Consider the following 21,035-nt stretch of genomic DNA (forward strand, 5'->3'; position numbering starts at 1 on the left):
ATAAAGGACAGAACTCAAAAATCAGTTATTCACTAGCGGCATAACTTCAGGCAATTTACCTGATGCCCTTAGATTTCAGTTTTCTCATCTGTAAATTGGGAATAATAAAATATTCCTCACAAAATAAAGGTAACAGAGGAGCAGCATTTTAGCAGAGTATCTGATATTGAGTAAGTATTAAATCATTGGTCACTACCATGAATATGACCATCATTCTGCACCAATTTGCACCCTTTGCTCTGAAGGCTAAGACTGAAACATTTTCAACAAATCTACTGAAATTTTTTCCCTACATACACTAGAAATGGTTTCAAAATACCAAAAGCTCACTTTTTCCTGCGCTGTGATGCATCTACACTATCCCAGCACCCAGTAACCTGTTAGAATAATGTCCTAATGCCTCTGTGAACTAGTTTATTATGAATTTCCCTCTGCTGATCAAGACAGAGAGGATACAAATCATTGATCACCAGCAATTGTTTTTCCATGCTTGGAATATGATTAAATGGTCTGCAATGTTGAAAAAAGAGATGATTAAGGGGAGAAAAGTGATAAAACAGATGTTGAATAAAAAAATACAATTTCCCATTGAATAAAGTAGTAGTTGTGCCCATGAGAATTAGCTACACAATACATTCTTCCCTCAAGGGCTTGAGAGGCATTTTGTTCCTGTTCACTTGCCCCCTGGAAAAAAAGCCCAACCCCCTCAGGGAGTCATGAATTATTCTGTTTATTACCCTAGTCTGTAATGTACTCTATATCTTTTCTTAAGTGTACAGACTTTAAGGTTAAAATCCAGTATATTTCTTAATGCTTACTTCAGTCTAGGCATCTAATACGCAGCAACACGCCTTTCATGAACTTTAACGACAACTCCAGCAAGCTGGTTTGCCGTGGCACTCAAAGAAGTAAGACTGAAATGTAATATCACCATGCAAATCTTTCTGCTGCTGTGGTTTTAAGGAGAGGTACCAAGAGCTCTTTTCAAGTAGCTTTTTGCTGGAGACCATCTACAGCCTAGTAACCAGAAGAGTGCCTCGGGGTTTGTCAACATTTTCCTTCCTGGGAGTAAAAAATAAATAAAATTAAAGGGGAATGGATGAATGAGTGGGTAAAAATACAACGAGACTCCTGAAATAGCACTGTTATGCAAATGATGTCAAGCACTCTACATTGCAAAAAAAAAAAAACAAAACTGTAAATATCACCCATGTGACCAGAAACCTAAAGAAGACACAGAACAAAATATTTGCTAATGGATTTCTGTTTAATATTCATAAGAAGATTTTAAGCAGTTCCCTCACTCAATACCCTCATTCCCCAAAATATAAAAGTGCTGAATGCTACCACCTAAGGTTATTGGACTGCATTTTTAAGATTCTGTGTGGAAAGGCGTTAAGATATTTTTGGTAGAAAAAGATGAGGCCTGAATGATGATTAGGACATAGAAAGGAAAAAATTGTAAGACCCTTCTCATGTTTTATCTGCTGAGTACAAATTTTAAGTTACACTCCTTGTTGCCAGGAGTTAACATGCTGAAGCATTTAAATGCCAACCAGAAATTTTTCAAGTCATTTCAGATTAAGCGACCTGCCACTTTCTTTCATATTAAACCACAGGTGTTAATCTATTCATCAAATATTTTGACCTAACTTCTTTCTGAGTACATGGTAAGATTGTACTTCCCAGCCCCTTGTGTTGGGTGGAGCCAATGAGTAGTTCTGACCAATAAGCTGGGAGCAGAAATGACAGGCCATGTCTGAATTGTGCTTTTCATTCCTAAAATCATTCCCCAGAGATTTCATTTTTCCTCTCTGCTATGATAACTGGCAATACTCCAGATGATGGATGTCCACCAGGACAAGAAGCATCCTGCTAACTGGCACTGGACATATGACATATGAAAGAAGTAAACTTGCATTGTTTTAGGTCACTGAAACTTTGGGGTTTTGTTATAGCAGCATAACTTAACCCATGCTGATTGATACGCTTTACTTTTCATAACTACACAAGCTCTAACTCACTGAGGTGATTTTCCTCATGCAGAAGCACTGGTCCCTCTCACACTCTCTCTCTTCCCTCCTATTAATTCAGCCACAGCACTAATTCAATCTAAAAATCCTCTCTGCTCTACGGTGGTTAACAAATTTGATGTTGACAGAACACAATAATTTATGGCCAGCATCTTAATTTATTTATTGAGCACTTTATTAACCCATACTCTTTGCAGCCATTTTTAATGGCTTTATAGTGGGATTATTCATTTATTCCTGTGTGTGAAATGGGTCCTTCATAATTCACCTGTGGCATTAGTAGACATTAATTATCAGGTTCAGGGTCTCACTAATACTGAGACCACTAATTGTGAAGATAAAATATTCTCTTGTGTTTTGCAAAATCCCTTGCCATTTCTAATAGCAGTGATGGCACATTTTATTAAATTTAGATTACTGGGTTTAAATCTAATTTAGATAACTAACTTCGTTAACATTTTACCAATATTATAAACATGAGATAGGAAGGAAGAATATGACTATGAATAAATATGTTATTCCTCTCATTGAGAAAATAATCTAAAGATGTATTTTTCTAGAATGTTCAACGTTCAAGAAATGAAATTTAAATGCCTATTTATGCCATTCCCAGGTTATAAATATATCAAGTTTCTATGATTGCAAGCAACAGAGTTTATCTTTGGATAACAAACAAAAATAGATGTGATTGTGATGATATGGGAAAGCTCACAGGATCTAAAAGAAGGCTGAACAACATAGCTAAAAATGTATAGGAATCAGTAGTTCTAAAGGAGTGTGGCAAAAAGAATGGCTAGGCAGCCTTACAGGAACACTTCTGCTGAAAGAAATGCATTCCAGCAATGTATTGGGCCTTCAGTTATTCTCTACAAGGTTTAAAGTCCAAAGAATAAATCTCATTGCTGATTGCTAAGCTTAGGTCACGTGGCCAAACTAGGTACACAGAATCTGAGAGAAAGAAACTCCTGAGTTTTCTTCAGCCTACCAAGTACAACAGGACTCCTAATTTACCATCCTAGTAAAACTACACACAGCATAAGAATGTTTATCCTCAAAAAGAAAATCAAAATGTTGTTAATAGGGGAAATGATAGCTGGGCAGCTAAAAAAAAGAAATCAAACATTCACTATAATGTACATAAAAACTGAAGGTTTCCATAAATTAACATGTATCAAAACATGTAATCTATTTAATTCTGTAGTAGGTCAGTTAGAATTCAGTAGGTGAAAGGAAGTCACTCTGGGTGTTTCAAGCTGGAAGGCATCTAATTCACGGACTTAGAGGCTTATTAAAAATCCTTGACATACAGAAATCAGGAAAGTGTAGGATGTAGGAAACAGCCACCAAAAACACCAGCAGCCTACAACACCAAAGTGGGTGATTTACAAGAGTTATCTGTATGCCAATGGTAAAACCTCATGGTTATCATCCACCAAAAGCTACTACTTCTGCCACAGGAGCAATAGTAGCTTCTGCCTATCTTCTGCCTTCCAAATCTCATACTCCTCTTTGGTGAACTCTAACCTGGAACCTGCTACAATAATTCTGGAAAAAGAAGTTTCCAGGTTTCCAGCACCTACAATTCAAAAAAGAACACAGAAGAGGGAAATTGGTGCTGCTTCCAACAAACAATCCAGCAAACTTAATAAGTAACTCATTATTTTTTTCTCTCAGGAAACCTCACATAGTTGCAAAATTCATGTAAAATTGTGGCTTTCAAGTTAATGATCCCATTCATGGGGCACCTGGGTGGCTCAGTTGGTTAAGCATTGACTCTTGATTTTGGCTCAGGTCATGATCACCTGGCTTGTGAGATTGAGCCTCACACCAGGCTCTGTGCAGACAGTGCACAACTTGCTTGGGATATTCTCACTCTCTCTCTCTCTCTCTCTCTCTCTCTCTCTCTCTCTCTCTCCCACCTCCTCTGCTCATGCTCTCTCTCTCTAAATAAATAAATAAACATTTTTTTAAAGACTAAAAAAAAGTTAATGATCTCACTCTTAATCTTCTAAGTAGGTCTATATAATTCAAGGTGACTTTCTTCTACTTCTGTCATTACTACTAACTTTCTTCTACTTTCTTACTACTTCTTTCATTCATTCAATAAATGTTGGGTATTAGTTCAATGTGCTAGGCATTGAACTAATACAGTTGATCCTTGAACAATGAGGGGGGTTAGGGGTACTGACTCCCATGCAGTCAAAACTTCATGTATAATTTTGCCTCAAAACTTAAACTATTAATAGCCTGCTGTTGACCAGGAGCCTTACTGGTAACATAAACAATCAACATATATTTTGTATGTTACATGTATTGTATACTGTACTCTTACAATAAAGTAAGCTAGAGAAAAGAAAGTGTCATTAAGAAAATCATTAGGAGGGGTGACTGGCTGGCACCCCAAAGTGTCCAACTTTGACTCAGGTCTGATCTCGTTTGTGAGTCCGAGCCCCACGTCAGGCTCTGTGTTGACAGCTCAGAGCCTGGAGCCTGCTTCAGATTCTGTGTCTCCCTCTCTCTCTGACCCTCCCCCACTCACACTCTGTGTCTCCCTCTCTCAAAAATAAATAAATAAAAATTAAAAAAGAAAATAAAAGAAAAGAAAATCATTAGGAAGATAAAATATATTTATAGTACATTACTATATGTGTTGAAAATTTTGCATAAAAGTAGACCCATGCAGTTCAAACCCGGATTGTTGAGGTATCAACTGTACATGCACTGGTGATACAAGTTAAAAAGCACGGTTTCTTCCTTCAGGAACTTTACAATCTAGACAGATGACTAAAGCAAATAAGAATGTGTATAAAAGGTGCAATGAAAATATAGGGAAAAAAAGAATACTTTCCAGAAGTGATGATCTCTGATTCAAAACTTGAAGGATGCCTAGGTTATCTTCAAGCAGTTAAGAGTAGGGATGGAATTTCAGGTATTTCTCTTCTATACAGGAGTTCTTCTGTTTACCTCTCCTGGCACCAGGATCTCACTATTTTTAGTATTCTAATTTTATATTTTAATATCTGGTAGGGTAAGTTTTCCTTCACATACTTCTCTTTCAAATGTTTCCGATTTTTCCACACTTATTACAAATGAACACAAAATCATTTTTATAGCTTCCAAGGGGATTTTTATTAAGATTGGCTTATATTTTATTAGATGGCAATTTAAACTCCAAAGCTCAAAATTGAAGCCACGGATTTAGCAAAACTATTAGACATCCTCTAGTCAGCCCTTATGTAATGCCTTTTATATATTTCTCTTTTTTTTTTTAAGCTTCATTCTCCATGTGGCTATTTATCCCTGAATTGTGGTAAATTCACTGTAATTTTTTGGTATGAATGTTCTGAATTGATTTTTCCTGGGATATGCTGTGTTCTGATTTATTGATTTATGTCTGCCTTGAGTTAGGAAGAGTTTTCTTCTATAATATCTTCAAATATCTTTTCTATCATTTTTAGGAATACCAATTATGTACATGTTTAATTTCCTTTGTTCCTTTGTTGAATTTCCATTTATCCTTTTCTTAGTAATCAATTTTATACTTACTTCCTTTGTACTTCATCTTCTCAAGTCTATATATAATGTTGCCCTGCTCTTTGGTCAATTCATTCTAGTTCATGTGGCATATAATGAGATTTTCATCTCATAATTTTTTCTATTTTTCTTTATTTTCTTTTTTTATCTCTTTCCATTGATAGGATCCATGATCTCTTCTTTCAGTCCTGTATCACTTTTCACACTACTTTATAAAAGATCATGTTATATATAAGTTCTTTTTTTAAAACTTTATTTATTTTGAGAGAAAGAGAGGGGGTGCACAGGAGGGGCAGAGAGGGGAGAGAGAGAGAATCCCAAGCAGTCTCTACACTGTCAGTGCATGGACCCCGATGTGGGGCTCAAACTCAAGAACCAGAGAGATCATGACCTGAGCCAAAATCAAAAGTCGATTGCTTAACCAACTGAGCACCCAGGCACCTCTGTAATTTCTTTAAAATATGGAGAGCTATTTAAAATCTTCCTTTATATTTTGTGAATAATTCCTCATATGGATGTATACTCTTTATGTTCCTTTTGTTTATGTTCCTTTCCTCATTTTCTTTTTTAAATGTTTATTTTTGAGACAGAGAGAAAGACAGAGGGAGAGAGAGGGGGAGGAATGGGGGGGGGAGGAACAGAGAGAGAGGGGGAGGAACAGAGAGAGAGGGAGACACAGAATCCAAAGCAGTCTCCAGGCTCTGAGCTGTCAGCACAGAGTCCAATGTGGGGCTCAAACCCACAAATGCAAGATCATGAGCTGAGCCGAAGTGGGACGCTTAACCGACTAAGCCACCCAGGTGTTCCCCCTCATTTTCTTTTACAGATTTTCATACAGAGTTCCCATCATTCTGCTTATTTCCTAAAAGAGTCACTACCTGCTTGAGAACATCATAGAATTGGTGAAGTAGAAGACAGATGGAGAAACTAGAGTGTTCAGAGTCCTCGCCGATTATTATGGTTGTATTTACTCATCTATCACAGCATTAAAGAGATTTAACACCCCCCCCCAAATTCACCATTTTACAAAATACTTGTTCATTAGTTTATGAGTTGACTGGGAAAGCTCTGCTTCAGCTGGGCTTGCCTTCATGTTTCCTGTAAGGTTAATGTCTTTTCCATCTCACTTTAGGGTCAGGTGAAGAGGAAGTAGCTCCCGGGGGCCTGCTTTTCTCATGGCAATCACAGGAGCACAACAGGGCCAGCCAGACTATAGAAGCACATTTCGACACTCTGTTTGTGTCATGTTTGCTAATATCTCATTGGCCCAAGTAAGTCACAGGCCCAAGCTCAGAGTCAAAGAACGAGAACTACACTGTCACCATGATCCGTGAAAGAGCATGGAAATATAATTCCATTAAAGGAAGAAGTAAATAACACTACAGTTACCTGCAACAAACTGATTATAAACTTTATCTTTGACAAAGTTTACCAAATCTATTATTTTTCTGTCCTGGGGTCATTCCGCCTCACTGTTTTGGACTTCAAGTGGTTAGTGAGGTTCACAGTAAAACAGGTGAGAGGCTCTCTGGGTTCTGATCTGGCAATTACCAGTTTCCTCTCTTACCTTCTCCTTTCACCCTTCCCCCTTCCCCTCCAGCATTCTTTCTCACAGCAAACTGCATTGCGATAGACATTAGAAATAGCATGTTCACAAAGTTTCTCCTTCAAATCTACTTTCCCCTTCTTTCAATGGGTGGAATGAAGTCTTTCCAGAAGTCTTTTTAACCTCTCCGTTGGCCAATCTTTATTCCCAAAAGCATTGTTATCCACATCTGTCAGACTTATGGCACATTAATCCTAGATCTTAATCCAAAAACAATCCAGGGGGAAAAAAAAATCCAAGGATCCATATTTCTATGTTCAGCAAGCTCTCACATCTCAGCCTGGAAGCCACAGCATTCACCATGTGTGCTTCCTGCTTTGTGGCTTGGGTTGTGCCATTTTTCTTTGGTTTCATTGAATAAAAATATTTTTTTTCTCTTTGTCTCTTTTTTCTTTTTCTTTTAATTTTTAGGTGGGTTTTGACTTAAAATGTTTGACTTTGTCATTTTTAAATGGAAGCCACAAGATTATATATTGAATGTACAACCAAATTAGAAACCCTAGGACTTTTTTATATTTGGCTATACTCAGTCATGTCATCTGATACTACAGTTATACAGTCAAGTTTCTAGATTTAAGAGCATAACTCTAAATTTATCCCTGTTAAATGATGTCTTGTTAAATTCAGTCTTGTCTGAGATTTTAAAGGATCCTGATCCTGGCATGCAGTATATTTATCCAGACCTCCCATCTCCACATCATTCATAAATCCAATCAACTTACTGTTAACGTGCTCATCCGATCACTGCTAAAATTGCTGGGTCAGGTGGGGCCAAAGGTCATCATACCTACCTTTCTATGGTCTATCAGTTACCATGATCCATTTAACCTACATTTATCCATTTTGTGTCCAGGATAATGTGACACATTTTGTCAAATGGTTGCTGAAAGTCAGATGGTTTTTGTCCACAGCATTCTCCAGTCAACTACAGTAGAGAGCTGCTATGCTCTGAATGTGCCCACCTCCTTCCCCCTGCCACTCTGCCCCAATTCATAGGTTGAAATCCAGAGCCCTCCTGAATGGGATTAGTGCCCTCATAAATGAGGCCTGAGGGGCTCCCTAGCCACTTCCACCTTGTGAGGATGCAACAGAAGTCAGAGACCTGGATGAAGGCCTTCACTCAATCATGCCAGCACCCTGATCTCAGATTCCAGCTCCCAGAACGTTGAGAAATAAATTTCCGTGGTTTGTAAATCACCAGGTCTGTGATTTCTTATTATAGCCACCTGAACACATTATGACAGGAGCCCATTTTAGAAAATGAAGACAACAATGACAGATCAGAAGAAGCAGAAGAAGAAAGAGGAATGGGAAATGGGAAGAGAATAAAAGGGGAGGAGAAAGGGAGAAAAAAGAAAAGGAGAAAGAGAAAGAGAAAGAACATAGGAATTTGGTTAAAAATAGTTTGGTTAGAGGGGTGCCTGAATGACTCAGTCCTCTGAACATCTGACTTGATTTCAACTCAGGTCATGATCTCAGGGTTGTGGGATTGAGCCCCACATAGGCTCTGCACTGAGCATGGAGATTGCTTGGGATTCTCTCTCTCCCTATGCCCTTTCCCCCCACACCACACCACTCTCTATCTCTTTCTTTCAAAAAAAAATTAGTTTGGTTAGAGAATAATTAAGAGAAACAATGAGAATGGAAAGAGAAAAAAGAGAAACATAATATACTGCAGTCGTGGAACAAAGAGAACTACAAAATGTTTTTTAATCCCATTTCTTATATTCAGGGAATTAAATATCTAAACCAGAGTTACCAAAACTAACTTCTGCCGAATAATATTTAGAAGCATCATACTACAGAATAGATGCTTTAACTGTAGGACTTCTCAGAACCTTTACATCCTAGTACTATTTGTCTCCAAAATGGATATAGTATCCAGAACTGAACTGAAGTGTTTGATCAGAAGTTGTTTTTACACTAGCCATCTCTCAGCATTAGGGTTACCAGACCACATTTTGGGAAATGCTGGCATAAACAATCCATTTTATTCATTGCTTGAGTTACTTGGAGGAGCACATGGAAATGATTGCCAAATTTACTTTGACTTTACAAAGAGGAATTGCTTTAGTTTGACTTCCTTCATGGGAAAGGAGGAAGGTGAAGCAGTGCTCTGTGATGTTTAGCTCTAGAGACTAGAGTCAAAATGAAATTCACATAGGAAACCAGACCTGAGTTAGAGAAAGGCAATAGGGCAATACAAAAACAGCATTAAACTTGAAGGCAAGTCCATGTCCTGCCATTTACTGACAAGACAACATTGAGCAAGGAATCTACCTCTCTGTGTTTCAGTTTTCTCCTCTGTAAAATGGGTACAATATTCATCCTTCCTAGATCACAGAGCCGTTGTGGGTGTCAAGTGAGATGATGTCTATGAAAACGCATAAAGCACTTTACAATTGTAAATATGTATTACTAGGAGAATAACAAGAAATTCTCAGTGGCTTAACATAACAAAGAGCTATTTCACACTCAAGTCACTGTCCACTGTAGGTTATTGAGATGGGTGGCTGTGTTGGCATGCTCTACCTGGTCATTCAGAGGCCCTCTTCCCTCTGATGGTGCTACCATATTCATCACATGACTTCCAAGAAACTGGGAAAGAGAAGGAGGATGGGAGCAAGTCTCAATGGGCCTGCCATTAGCCAGAACCTGACATATGGGCCCAACATACCTGCCAGTGGCTGCAAAACCATTTTAGGCATGTTCCACAAAGAGAGGAGAAGCCTATGTATTGGCATTCGCTGACATAGATATTTGTAGTAAATGACTAAAAGTAGAAAGAAGATAATACACTGTGCCTTGCATCCTGCCGGCCCATGAGCTGTTCTCTCTGAACCCATCTAAATCTATGATCTAACTAAAGCTGACTCAAAAGGAGGATTTCACATTTCAGGCTGACAAAATGTAATTTAAGTCTATTCGCTCTGAGTAAAAAGAATTTTTGAGTATCGAAAGCTAGGCAAATGAGATCCTCATTAGAACCTTCTAATAATTAAATAAAAGCTAATGCTGTCAGAGAAGAAACTTCCCCTGCCTTCTTCACAGTATGAGGTGCAGCATGCCTTAAGGTATGATTCCATTACAGAAAAGCTAAATAAGAAGCCCATTAACTGTTTTTAATAATACTTTATCTCGTTACAGAGATAATAAATGTTCATTGCAGAAATGTTTAATATAGGTAAGCATCCATTGCTCAGAAATGACCACTATTAACATTTTCCTTTAGCTATTTTGTATCATAGGAGAGTTTGAGTTGAAGACTGCTTTCCCATCAAGAAAAACATGAATGAAATGTGCCTTCTCCAATCATTTGCCTTCTGCATAACTTAATTCTTGCTCACTCTCTGATAACTGTGGAGAAAGCCTGTTTTCTACCCAGCTCAATCTACGACAGCAACTCACCTAATAAACTTACTATCTGTTGCTGCCTAACAAACCACCTCAAAAATCAGTGTCTTCTCGGGGCATCTGGGTGGCTCAGTCAGTTAAGCATCTGACTTCAGCTCAGGTTATGATCTCACGGTTTGTGAGTTTGAGCCCCGCATTGGGCTCTGTGCTGACAGCTCAGAGCCTGGAGCTTGCTTCGGATTCTGTGTCTCCCTCTCTCTCTGCCCCTCCCCGGCTCTCGCTCTCTCTCTCTCTCTCTCTCTCTCTCTCTCTCTCTCTTTCTCTCTCTCTCTCTCTCTCTCAAAAATAAATAAACATTAAAAAAATTAGTGTCTTCAAGGAACAACGACCATTTAGTATTGCTCATAATTTTGTGGATTGACTGGGCTCAGCTGGGCTATTCTTCTGTTCCAGATAGTACTGGTTGTGGCCACAGTCTTGCAGAGAGTCAGCTGGGCTGGAGCATGAAAATGGCTGACCCAGGTGGCAGGTGGGTGGTGCTGGATGTCATCTGGAAGCCAGTGTGACCTGTTGATGGGGCGCCTCAGTTCTCCACACTGGCCTCTCCACATGACTTGGGCTTCTCACAGCATAGAGTCTGGGCTCCAAGAGGTGAAGATGTAAATGGCAGATTTCTTAAGGCCTTGCCTCAAAAGTTACATGGTGTCACTTTTGTCACATTACTTTGGTCAAAATAGATCACAGCTCAGCCCAGATTCAAAGGGAGGATAAATAAACAAATGACAAGGTCATATTGCAAAAAAAAAAAAAAAACATAGGAGGGAAGATATTGCTGTGGAATATTGTTTGGAAACACACCCTCCCACCTGTTTAGCAAGTGTATCTTGCTCTGGTCAGTGCCTGTCTTTAAGGACCCCCTCCCCCCACACACACACACACTCAGACCTATGGCTACAAGACATTTATAAAAATTTCAGCTACCGTCTCTTGCACCCAGAGACTTTCCCCGAGCCCTACAGCCTACCTACTATTTTAAGCTAGATACTTCCTTTCTTCCTGGTTCCTGTCGTTAATAACTCATTTCAAGACCAGAGGCATTGCTCTAGCACATGTCTACAAGAGGAGCTTGGAGACGGCAAAACATGGTTAGAAGTGGAAGTCAAAAGCATGTGGTTTGTTCCTGGGTGTAGATGTATCTGGATGACCCGGTGGGGTGTGATAGGGATCACGAGGGCGTTAGTCATGCGGTGTTGCTGCCGTAGAATGTTGTGGAAGGAAAACAGTTGGAGGTGGAGGGAGAGGGTTTCTTCTCAAGACACTGTTATCTCCAAACACACAGGCAGACAGACACTCATAAACACACATGTAGCCACACACTCACACATAAGTAAGCTTGAACACATGTATTTCCAAACATTCACAAACTCACACTTGCAAACCCATGCATACTTTCATATAAACACACATACACAGACCCACACATTCACACACACTCACACGAACCCACACCCAAAGCCTAATCTCCCAGCCCCTTAGCAAATCTAGAAGGAAGCAAGGGGGTCAGTGGTTTTCCCTTGAGCTTATTCTCCAAAAGTAGTACATTTTCAACAATTTTTAGGTAATAGGTGGCCATGGTGCTTATTGACTGTGATCCTGAGATAAAACAGTGTGAAAGAAATACAGTGAAGAGAATATAGTCAAAGAGGGGTGCTTTCTCTGTGCTTCCTTCCACACCACCAAATGCCCCCCCCCAACACACATCCCCCAGGGCCACTTTCCTGGGGTTAGAACCTGGAGGTGCCTTTGCTCAAAGCCCCTCTTGTCTGGTCTGGCAGGGAGGCAAACCAGGGTTCCTGCAGACCATTTCTGTGACGGCTCTCCCCTAGAGACCTTGATCGATGATGAGATCAAGCCCACACAAGCCCCGGGGGACTGGATTCCAAGAAAAGATCATGTAGCAGAGGGCTTTCCATTGTGTGGATGTCGACTGTGGGCTTCAGAAAGCACAAGGAAGCCAATTCTGGGAAGTGTTTGCAGAGGGGAAAGGAAGAGGGGCTCAAGGTTACAGGAGGGCAACCGGGTGCAAAGTGAGTGGGAACTGATGGCTTTTCTAAAATTCGCCAGCCCCAACCATTTTTAATATTTCTTTAGTATTGTGAAAATAAAAGGGTCAAAGGGAGATAAAGGTGAGCTTTTATTCAATTGAGGATACATACTGTTTTTGTGCCTTTGCACATTCATTTCATTTTAGTGTCAAAGAAAAACCAGCACATCGAAATCCCATGAACACAGTTCATTTGTTTTATTGGGAAGGTTGAAGCAAAATCATTTGAAAAGACCACTACTTTATATCACGATGCATACGTCAACCTTTCAACTTCAAACGTAGCCTCCAAAAACATCAAAGTTGATTTTTTTTTCTTTTTTGGTTAAGTGTACAATGACAAATGTACCAATTTTAGGCTCCAAAAGAAAACCTCCACCTCAGTCTGACTTGTCATTGAAGGCTGGTAAATCAGAGTTAGGAAAGACAAGGGAAACTGCACAGTCAGATCTGGTCAGCCCAACAAATATTTACTGAGCATCTTCTATGCAGCAGGTGCTATGCTGGGTGCCAGAGATAATAAGATGAATACAAAAGATCCCTGTCCTTGAATGGTTTATAGCCTGGTGAGGCTGGTGGAAGGGTAAAGAGATTTATTTAAATATCACTGAGGAATATGCACAGCTGCAGTGGGGCCTCAGAGGAGGAATGCTCAGCCCCACTCAGAAGAGATGGCGCTACAGCTGAGAGCCACAGAGTAAGTAGAAGATGCCCAGGCCAAAAAAGCAGCTGACGAGAGGGCAGTCTGGCTTAAAAAGAGGCCAAGAGACTTAAAACAACAAAGTGTGTGCAGAGAACAAACCCAAGACCATTCAATACCTCCAGGGCGTTAAGTATCAGTCAAGGAACGGCAGGAGCGGAGCCGAGAAGGTAGGCAGGCAGGAAAGACCTCATGTGCTTGTAAGGAGCTTATACTTACCCTGGAGGAGACAGGAGCAGGGGGACTCAGGAGCTGGATTTGCATTTTAAATAGGGTCCCTCTGGCAGCAGCAAAGACGATAGACAGGAAGAGGCTAAGACCTGAGGCAGGGGACCAGGTGGTAGGCTAGTGGGACAGTACCAGCAAGAGGCAACAAGGGCCAGAGCCAGGGCAGTGTATGCAGGCCTGCTGAGCAGGAAATGGATTCAGGAAATATTTAGGGCAAAAAATTGACAGGATGCTGTTAATTAGACATGAGATGAGGAAAGAGAGAAGGTATCTCAGGGGATCAGAGCAATTAATTAAGAGGGGCTCTAGGAGGAGGAGGGCTTGGGAGAATTTGAGGAGGTCAGTTTGGGAAATCTTGATAAGAAGGAGTCTGGGAGTTACCAAGTGGAGAAGCCCAAAGTTCAAAGCTGCAGGGAGAGATGAGGAGGTAAAGAGTCTCAGCAATTAGAATGCAGGATGGACAGAGATCTCCCAGAGTATAAGGGTGAGAAAGGCAGTGGTTGAGGCAGAAAACAGTGGTTATACCAGGGGCCTTGTTCAAGTAACACGGGTTACAGTGTGTAGATGTTATAAAATGTGTATGTTTAAAAGCTTGGTACCAAACAGTCTGTGCGACTCGTTGGGTGAAAGCCAGGAAATTACATTCTAACCAGAGAAATCTTGGTGCCTGAGGTCAGGTAGCCAATCCAATCTTATAGCTCCTTTTTCTCCCAGCAGTCCTTCACCCATTCCCTGATCACCCTACAGACGGTGCCACACAGCAGTTGGATGTTGTCATTCTTTACAGAGCACCTACCACGTGGCAGGCTGTGGGTTGGTGTCTAAAGTTCCTAGATTGAACAAGTATGGCCCTGCCCTGGAGAAGTCTACGGTGTGGTCGAGGTTCCTCTTCTGGCTGTCTGCTATTTTACCCCCTTGCTTGCTTATTCACTGCAGCCAGGCTAGACCTAAGTCTTTTATTTTCCTAACCTCTACAAACAAGTTATAATTTCTGCTTAGCCTGCTAGAATTGAGATGCCCCCTCTTTTGGCTTCTTCACTCAAAGACACTTTGTGCTTTATTTTTGTGGCCTGGCAGTTTCCACAGGCCTTACAGAAGGGTCAGTTGAGAAGTCTGTGGTGAGGGGACAGTGAGCTACAAGACACCTGCTACTTAATGGCAGAACAATGAGCAGATGTTCTTAGCCCTCTCTTTAGCCTCCCTGTACTCTTGCCTCCAAGCCAAGTTTCCATGGTCCCTTCCTCTTCACTCCCCTACCCTGCAAATTCACCCCTCCAACCCCTTAAATGGAAAGAAGCTATAAGCTTACTATTTACAGCCTAAGCTTGGACATCATTACAGGTCACGGTTATCTCAAAAGAGAACTCTCTGCTTTCACTTTTATTCATTCATTCATTCATTCACTCATTCATTCATTCATTCAGTGAATATATACTGAGAGCCCACTATGCACCAAGCATCTGGTTATAGTGCGGGGATTATGGCAACAGACACAGCTGAACAAAAATTTCTGCCTTTGTGGAGTTTATATTCAGGTAAACTTTAGCTAAGAACATAGTAGAGTAGCATTAATATATACTCCTACCCTGGGACCGGGGCAGGCTAAGAGCTCACCATCCACATTCAACCACCATCCCTTCTCAGTGTGGTGGCCCTCACTGTCCTTTCTGCCTTACTTCAGATGGGCTGCAGCTATACCTTCATTACTTTTGGTTTGTCAGCCTTTGCTAATGGGAGGCAAATATGAGGGAGCAGAGAGGGACTAAGTGGAGTAACTTACGCCATAAGAATTGGCGGTAGTACAAAGTTTTCACTATAAAAACTGGGTTTAACTTACAAACCATGTTGGTATATGTGCTGCATATACACTGGCTCTTGAGGAGGAGCAAGATAAAAGGTTAAACTCTGTAGGGGCCCCTGGATGGCTCAGTCAGTTGAGCGTCCAACTTCGGCTCAGGTTATGATCTTGCGGTCCGTGAGTTCGAGCCCCACGTCGGGCTCTGTGCTGACAGTTCAGAGCCTGGAACCTGCTTCAGATTCTGTGTCTCCCTCTCTCTCTGCCCTCCCTCCCTCTGTCTCTCTCTCACAAAAATAAACATTAAAACATTTTTAAAAAAAAGAATAAACTCTGCCTCTCAAGACAAACAGACTGGCAGTGGCACTGCCCGTGATAGATGAAGGAGAAGGGTCAGCCTCAACCACCCAGTGCCAAGTAACAAAGACAGTATATCAGGGATTAGATTGTTGATCCCACTTCTTTCCTCTTCCATAACAAAATCATAAATTCCCAGCTTGCCATGAGCTCAGTATACTTCCCTGTCCCTGGACTTTGGCTTGACTTCCTTTGGTGTGACCTCCTCTGACCAATGGGATGTCAGCGGATATGACTCTAGCAGAGATTGAAATGTGCTTGCAGAGTTTGACTTGGAATTGTGTGCTTCTGCCAAAGCCATGAGGACATGCTCAGACTCAATGCTGCCTTGTCACCCTGGGCATTGGCATGAGACATGCGGGATAGAGCCAAATGTCCCTTGCAGCTTGAGCCAAGATCAACCAATGGCCACAGACCCATAATAAATATGTGTTGTTTAAGCCACTAAGATGTTGAGGTTGCTTTTAAAGCAGCACTGTTATGGCATTAGCTCAGTGATCCAAACTGCGAAGATGCTTTCACACCAAAGGGTTCCTGTGAATATCCCGTGAAGATCAGTTTGCTGCATATATTAATGGCAGAAGGATCCATATTCCTGTTGGCTCTGCCATCTCTCAGAGGCATGGGACATGCCAGAGCAGAGGGTCCTCCAGCTCTCTCGCCCCATCGCAGCCTTCATTCAGGTTTAATGAACTGCTCTTCTATTTGTCTAATGTCACTATTTTCCCCAACTCGGCTATACAGTACCTGGACTGTCTAGGAAACCCATTACCTCTATTAGTCTGCCAATAGCAAATCAGTAGAATTGCTTGTTCCTTAATTGATAGAATACACTCCCCTCCTCCTGATAGATTACCCTGGGCTAACAGCTCCAAGACCCATTCCCCAGTGTCCGACTACCATCCAATCCAGAGCAATTGGTTTATACTTTCAGTAATAAATCCTAACCTATCAATATATAATAGCTCTTCATAATCAACATCCATAGATTCTGTCTGGGTTCAGAAGCAACCACCAGCCATTTTTTACATGCCTATAATTAGCAGTGGCCAGATGATGTTTGTGCATCTTAGCACAATGCTCCTTCCTCGTCCAATAACGATAACACATTTTACATAAATTCAAACTGATTTAATTCCCTTGTCGGAGTATAGAGATATAAATACATTTATGCATGTGTAATGTTCTGTAAATTAAAATAGTTCAGCTGACCTGAGTGCTGCGGCGAGAGAATCTGGTTCTCCTTCTCCAAGAGACTGACTGTGGGCCGGGGTAGGGGAACTGTCCCACACGGATCAGCAAGGCCGGCCAGCTGGAAGAGGTAATGCGCATCATTTATTAAATGTCTGTTGATCTAAGTGCATTTTGCAAGCTTCTGAAGATCTCATCTGCATCTAAGAGCAACCAGTCTTAGACCAATATGCACAATCCACTGACATTTAACAGTGAAAGGGTACTGATATAGGAGATAAACTCTGAGGTGGGAAAACCAACTTTGGTGAAGGGGGAGATGTGGGGGGTTGGGGGTGGGATGGGCACAGCAGAGCTAAATACACATCCCTCAAATGCCCCTTGTAAGCAAGTTCACCAGCCAGGAGGACAAGAGCGTCCCCTTGCTTCTTATGAATTAAATGTCCTGAAAGAAAGCTGGTGAGAAGAAGGGAAGAAAAAGTGCCCTAAACAAGGTAATAAAACTATAAACTTAATGAGGGCCAGTTTACCACTTTGCAGTCTCTCTCCTTTATAACATGTCCTTACTAGCCAGCCTGTCAGGATAATGTAATTGAGAACTTGCTATAAAACATATGTTTAATGGAGCCAGGGGCCAAGAAAAACACTGTGTAATTGTAATAAGCAGCCTAGTAAGTAAAATGATATCTTTTAAAGGTTAAAATAGAGTTGCTTTCAGAACTGGGCCAGTCTGCTTCTTCAAATATTGCTTCGCTAATGATTTCTTCACTTCACTTACAAAATGCATCTCTGAGGAGATTTGTTACAAATGTGATCCCTGCCTGGGAAGTAAACTGCTCACCATACAGAAGGCTTGGGCATTTATTCTCTAGTTTTATATAACTTAGAGAATGATGTTAAAATTGGCAAATACATCTGAGGCACACCAGGCCACAGGATTTTTTTTTAATCCACTCATTGTCCAATGCAGTTCAACTTGAAAGAGATACAACAGAGAAAAGATTGATCCTTTGTGGCCTATTCTCTTTCCAGAAGGTAAAAGCAATTCCCATCAACAGAGCCCAGTGCTCTGTGGGGTCATCTCCATTCTGCTCTGGGGAATTCGTTGCTCATCAGGGCATGAATATGTTTAAAAATAAGAAAGAAAAGGGGAAAAACGAAAACTGATTCTGGGAGCTGGAAGACCCCACCTGTTAAAAGCCCATCCCTGGTCTACACCTAGTACTTGCTAATCATGACCTTGAAGATCCTCCTTTGGGGAACTAATAGATAAGCTTCCTCAATAGTAACCTTTTAGATCCGTGTTTCTTTGGCTTTCGAAGTTGGCATTTTTAAAAAGCACACAAATCCACCCATTCCACCTAATTCTACTGGCCGTTGTTTGTTATGTGGGAGAGAAGGGCCGGGAGGGGACTGCACCACTGGTTAAGAGGAACAGCTTGGATCCTGCTAAGAAAACTCCAAGAGGCAGCACTCTCCCCTAACAGAATCAGTGACTCTGTGTGACTCTGGATGCTTCACTTCTTGTCTCTGGAGCTCAGTTAAAGCACCTGTTAGAAACAGGACTTATGTAAATGGTATCACAGGGGATGGGAGTTTGACCTAGCAAATTTTGATCTCACTTCCAGTTTTAATGAACTGTGATTGAGTTTAATATCAAGATTATATATACCAGAGAGATTGCTAAATGGGCCCTCAATATCTGCTCTCCCTTTTCTACAATAGTAACACTCCTGAGTTTTAACTCATATAGCTGTCCAAAATAAAGATTACATTTTTCAGTCTTCCTTGTAGTTACGTGTGGTCAAGACTCAGTTCTGGAAATGAGATGTAAGCAGAGGTGTCATATGTCAGCTTCCAAGAACTTTCCCTAAAGGACAATTCACATATGTTTTTTCCCACTTCATCTATTATGATGCCTGAAAGATTGATGCAATGGCTGGAGCTCTTTCTGCTACTTTAGACCAAAGGATGAAGACTAACCTAGGGATACTGGACTGGAAATCTAAAAGGGGACTGCGCTTTAAGTTTTTTATCTAGCCATATCCCCATATCAGCCTTAGATTGCCTACTGCCACACTCTTATGCAGAAGAGAAATACACTATCTCCTTTAAGTCACTGTTATTTGGGGCTTTATCACTTGCAGGTGACCTATGCATTGTATGCAGCATGTAATTACATAACTGAATTGTTCATTCCACAAATACTAACAATACATACGTATAGTAACCATTCAACAGCATGATCTTTTGAAAACAAAAAAACTGTTATGTCACTCCCTTCCTTAACAGCCTCCAACAGTTCCCATTACATATAGAATAAAATCCAAATTCTTTCTGTGCCCCACAAGGCTTATGAAACCATGTTTGACCACATCTTGCACCTTTCTCCAACGCAGCTAAGTGTTCCCCCAACCACTCATGTCTTCTTTCCACTTCTGGAATCTGTCAAGCTCATTTTGGCCTTGGGGATTTTGCAGTTACTATTTGCTCTTCCTGAAACACTCTTGCCCAGTTCATTGCATGGCTGACTTGCTCTAATGTTCAAGTTTTTGTCCAAATGTGACCCCCTCCCAGAAAGGTCTTCCTGAACCAGTCAAACACACACACACACACACACACACACACACACACACACACACACCCTACACAGAGTAACTGCCCACCCTGTGATTATATTTTATCTTCTTCAAAACAGTGAGATGCTCTTATTCCTTTAATTGAGCATCTTCTCCAAGTAGAGTATAAAAGCCATGAAAACAAGGCCCACATTGTTCTTCATTGCATCTGAGAGCCTAGAATGGTGTCTGTCACTTAGTAGTCATTTGATAAATATTGATTAAATGAACAGGTGATCCAGGACACTGTACTTGGGTTGGGGGAGAAATGGATGGTCAAAAGGATGTAAAAGATAGTGTCACTGTGCTCCAAACAAGAGTGCAGAGGTGGTCATGTAGGCCCACAAACACTTGGACACACGTTGCTTTGAAATTCAAAAGTTTTCGGGGCGCCTGGGTGGCTCAGTCGTTTGAGTGGCCGACTTCGGCTCAGGTCATGATCTCACAGTCCGTGGGTTCGAGCCCCGCGTCGGGCTCTGTGCTGACAGCTCAGAGCCTGGAGCCTGTTTCGGATTCTGTGTCTCCCTCTCTCTGACCCTCCCCCGTTCATGCTCTGTCTCTCTCTGTCTCAAAAATAAATAAACGTTAAAAAAAAAAAAATTTAAAAAAAAAAAAAAAAAAAAAAGAAATTCAAAAGTTTTCAAATTTTAGAAATGCAATGTAGTGCATGTAAATCATGTTTCATATATCATGAAACATCCAGGGGAGAGTTTGAGACAGTACCTCATAATCAAATATGTTAATATTTTTGCAAAAAGTATAGAATATTCACCCTAAGTGGGACACAGACTGAAAACAGCCTTTTGCTAGCTCAGGGCAGGTTTGACCATCAAATACAGGTCAAACCTTGCTGCCAGAGATTATGGAGAAAAATATTTTAATTTAGGGGGCCTTTTTGGACTTCAGGATTGCAGATAAAGGACTCTGCATCTGTACTTAAAATATCATCAGAGAGACTTCTAAAAGACCCTTATACATCACCACTAATACCTGGACATAAATATTATAGATGCATAGTTATCTTTCATTTTTCTTATTCAACCCAGCCTAAAAACTTCTCTTCGAAGAATATGTTTTATTATGCCTAAAGATTATAAAAATATTTAGGAGAGTTTGTGTAGCCAGTGATTTGGTTGTCATGGAACCACCCAAAAGGGTTGGGAATAAACAAGTGGCTAAGATAGCAACAGCTGACATTTGTTGAGCATGTACTACATTCCAGCACTGTTTTAAGCACTGCACATATATTTATTCATTCAATCTTCACAATAACACTATTAGTAAGCACTATTATTTTCTTCATTTTACAAATGAAGACACTGAAGCCAGAGAGCTTAAATAGCATATCCAAGGTCAAAGAGCTAATAAGAGGCAAGGTCAGAACACAAACCCCAGAAATCTGGTGCCTGAGCTTGGGCTCCTGATTACCTGCCCAAACAGTTTTACTGCTGAGTGGTCTCGTTCAGAAGTTATGAATAGAACACTGAAGGTGAATGTACAAGTCCAGTTACTACC

General features: G+C 40.8%; 1 protein-coding gene across 11 annotated transcripts in view; it reads right to left on the reverse strand.

The window, feature by feature from the left end:
- VEPH1 (ventricular zone expressed PH domain containing 1) overlaps positions 1-21,035 on the reverse strand; it is a 759,919-nt gene that overhangs the window by 628,762 nt on the left and 110,122 nt on the right. For 9 of the 11 annotated variants that reach the window (XR_007155827.1, XM_047876091.1, XM_047876078.1 and 6 more), the window contains exon 3: positions 16,924-17,023. The exons of 1 other annotated variant lie outside the window; for it this stretch is intronic. The gene's annotated coding sequence lies outside the window, so the exon portion shown is untranslated. Of the gene's footprint in view, positions 1-16,923; positions 17,024-21,035 lie in introns of those variants that run through there. One more of the 11 variants, XM_047876086.1, reaches the window with a different exon arrangement.

The sequence above is a fragment of the Prionailurus viverrinus genome, chromosome C2 (genome assembly GCF_022837055.1).
Source record: "Prionailurus viverrinus isolate Anna chromosome C2, UM_Priviv_1.0, whole genome shotgun sequence".
Classification (NCBI taxonomy): Eukaryota; Metazoa; Chordata; class Mammalia; order Carnivora; family Felidae; genus Prionailurus; species Prionailurus viverrinus.